The sequence below is a fragment of the Hippocampus guttulatus genome, chromosome 14, assembly GCF_054856545.1.
Source record: "Hippocampus guttulatus isolate MCC_2025c chromosome 14, RoL_Hgut_1.0, whole genome shotgun sequence".
Classification (NCBI taxonomy): Eukaryota; Metazoa; Chordata; class Actinopteri; order Syngnathiformes; family Syngnathidae; genus Hippocampus; species Hippocampus guttulatus.
The window spans coordinates 16,677,588-16,681,365 of record NC_141274.1 but is presented as its reverse complement, the minus strand read 5'-3'; positions in this window follow the sequence as shown (position 1 = coordinate 16,681,365).

The following is a 3,778-nucleotide window of genomic DNA, read 5'->3' as shown; positions in this document are numbered from 1 at the left end:
ATGTATGAGAGCGCTTCACATGAAGAGAGCAGTCGTGACATGCTTTAATGTGTCCTGTTTCCAGCGCTTTGTCCATTTCGGACAGAAATCGGGATCAAACCAAATTCACTGAAATCACTCTACATTAGCAATGATTTGACGTTGTACTCAGTGATCATCTGCGTTAGTATTTTGCTGTTTTTTTTTTTTAATTTCCAATACAACATATAACACTTCATGACTAAAAATAGTAAGAATGACAAGCATCAAAAACTCCTCCATGCTGAGGCATTGCCCTTCAGAGGAACAAAAAAAATGAGTTTGGTAATTACCAATGTTGTTTCTTTACAGCAGCTGTGACTTCTTCAACAAACAAACAAATAAATAAATAAAAACAAACAAACTCCAGCAACCTAAAATGTTTAACGTAGACTCTTTCAACTTCAGTGAACACTCGACTTGTTACCATTTAAGCAAAAGTCACCTTTCTGTCCGCATAGTCCACAACGAATTGAGCCTACCCGTCTTGCAGTTATTTCTCAGTTCAGAATTGCATATGAATTCACTAAAATCAATATGACGCCTTGAAATCAAATGTCAACATGCACTGCTCAAAGTGGAATATTCTTCATAAGATTGTCTTCATTCATTTTCTTGCCTTTATTATCGTTATCTTTTTTTTCCCCCTCAAAATAAAAAGTGAGGGAGGCATATTGGCCTTTCAAGGGCATTCAAACATTTAGAAAAGTGAAAATTAAATTTGCCTGTTGTGCCTTTTTGGTTCATCCTGAAATTTCAGCCTTTTGTGAGTGGTTTAAGTCTCAATATTGCATGATGACCGGCATCGCAGGGGGGAGGGGGGGGCGCTGGTCAAACATTTCCCGCCATTCAAGTGGCCCGTCAACCCGAGAAAGACCCCCTGACCCGCAGGTGACCCGTCACCTGCAGACGGCCGGCGCGTTGGTCTTTGATGGTGTGTTTGCTCTTTTGTACAGTAGAGGTTAGTCATACACACCTCGAGAGAGCGACGCGCTGGCGCACACAATGGCCACGCCGGCCCCAGGTTTGTGTGAGCAATGAGCGGGGGATTAAGACATGAAAGGCAGCCAGTGTAGCGGGTAAACATGGCCGCAACAACCTTCTTTTACCTGCGACGTGTGTGTGTGTGTGGGGGGGGGGGCGGGGGGGTCCGCGTCCAGGCAGAATTTCACCTACCGGTAATTGATTCCCTGCTTCTCCACTTTCAAAATGGAATATTGTTTGATTTAAAACAAAGAATAATGAAGGAAGTGGGAGTTCAACAGCGGTGCCCTGCTAGCTCGTAAGAGATATATCGGAGATTTTCAAAACTTGATAGAACTCCTGCCAAAAAGGTCACAATATTGAACAAGGCCAAAATGTGTGCAATTTCTTCTCCTATTTCACTTTTACATCGCCATGAGCTACTGTACCTTTCATTTGTTGTTGTAGAGTAGCTAGCTTGCCAAGAGACGACGTAAAGCTAGCAGGGCAGCAACAAATAGATCGACAAATCTGTCCAATGGATAGAAATGAAGGTTTGTGGTTGGGAACCATTCACCACGTTGACCTCAAAGTGAGCTTGTGAGTTACAACCGTAGTCAGCTATATCATATGGTATTTTTATGGTACCTAGCTACCGAGCGCAAGTTTGGAACAGAATAAGGAATAAGTCCATTAACTTTTTCATTAATTACCAAATGTATGTTATGTGTCTAACTCAAAGCGAAACCCCAGATAACCTTTTAGACCTCAGTCGGCTTCTGGGAGAATTCTGCATCTTCTGACTCTGGGAAGCAACCCAATAATGTCCAATTATTCATTTAGGCCTCCTCATTTAACGTTGTTACGAAAGTATGCTTTGCGCTGAAAGACACGTTCTTTTTTTTTTTCCTTTCCTTCATCTCCTAGAAGAGGAAATAATATCCCTTGAGCCGAGGGACTCCAGAGTTTAGAAGTGAGTTGTAACACGACTCTGGCTTAGGGAACTTGCCCATTCAAATGCTAATTGGAAGTGAAGTCGTAGAATGAATTGTGGACGGCAAAAAAAAAAAAAAAAAGCAACATTGGTATTTTTGTGACAACGAAAAACCAAGGTCAGCCAATGAATATCAATTTGGAAAAAAAAAAACGTTGAAAATAATGAACCACATTTTAAGATACCGTGTACAAATCTGTTAAGCTCTGTTAATAAGACGTGAAAAAAAATGTCAGAAACGAATGACAAATGCCGAAAGCGTCATGTGAAGGAATGGAACGTCCTATTTTTAAACGTGTCTCACGACTATTTCAACCCTGTCCTGGATAAGCGGTGTTGAAAATGGATGGATAGTGCAGAGAAAGACAAAAATAAGGTAATTTTTCCTGCTGGGTTAAAAAAATTTTTTTTTTAATTTTTAGGTTTCAAGTTTTGGCCAAACCCAGAAATGGCAACAACAACAAAAACTGTACTTTTGTTGGGAGTTGATTTTTGGTCAGGTTAGCAGTTCAGGAAAGATTTGACAAGTTAGGAACAAACCTTGCTAAAGCAGACCAAGGGTGCTGAACGGACTCAGAAAACCCCCAAAAAGGCTTTTGCTGGGGGGTTTAAATTTCAGCTGTTTCATCCGCTCCAAATTTCAATTCTTCCTCAAAGGAATTCAACTTAAAAAACTAATATCATTCACAAATTATACATACACAGCATATAGATTGATGAAAATAAAAAGCGATGTGTAAGTATCCACATTTGGAGAAAGAGAATCACAAATGCACATTTCAGCGACGGTGAGTTTGGAGGAAGTTGTTGACTTTTTGACCATTTCGCACTTGAGCATCAACCTATAAAAAGCCTCAGCTTACACTCCTCCCCGGTGACACGAAGAAACAAAACACCAAACGTAAATTGAAAATCTCCACCCGTCAGTGTCACGGTGACAGCAGGGCCTGAGGGATGAATCACAAGTGCACAATTTGAGGGTGAATCATGCTGGGACAATATTTAGACTGGATCTCAGCCGCTTGCCTGTTGTGCAACGTAGCAGGAAATTCACATGAAAGCTGCGGGGGAGGGAGTTTGCAGTCAGGTGAGGAGATTTTATTGAAATGCAGTATGGAGCGGCTACAGTGGCTTTTGCCTAGCTTAGCATTAAGGCTATAAAGGGATGATCAACACCGAACTGATGAGCTCCTGCCATCAAAGTTGCAGCCACTCCTAACTGTGAAATGTCATCGAGCAGTTCTGTCAGCCTTTGTCGATGCTAATCAGTTTGAAGGATTGTTCAGCGACTTCACGGGGGCATCCTTGGTGTCATCTTTCGGAAGATTTCTTTTTTTTTTTCTTGGCATCATTTCTACATGAGATATCCATCCATCCATTTTCTAAACCGCTTCATCCTCATAAGGGTCGCGGGGCATAGTGAAGCCTATCCCAGCAGTCTTCGGGCAGAAGGTGGGGGACAGCCTAAACCGGTTGCCAGCCAATCGCAGAGCACACAGAGACGAACAACCATCTGCGCTAGCATTCACACTTAGGGACAATTTTGAGTGTTCAATCAGCCTGCCACGCATGTTTTTGGAATGTGGGAGGATACCGGAGTACCCAGAGAAAACCCACACAGGCACGGGGAGAACATGCAAACTCCACACAGGGACCATAATTGAAACCACGACCTCTGTACTCTGAGGCCGCCGCGCTAACCAGTCGACCACCAATCCAAACACCCCTGACTCAATTTTGCTTGTTGCAGGGGCAGCCAGATGGAAGGCTGGCACAACTTGGCCAAACACGAAATCCGTCGTG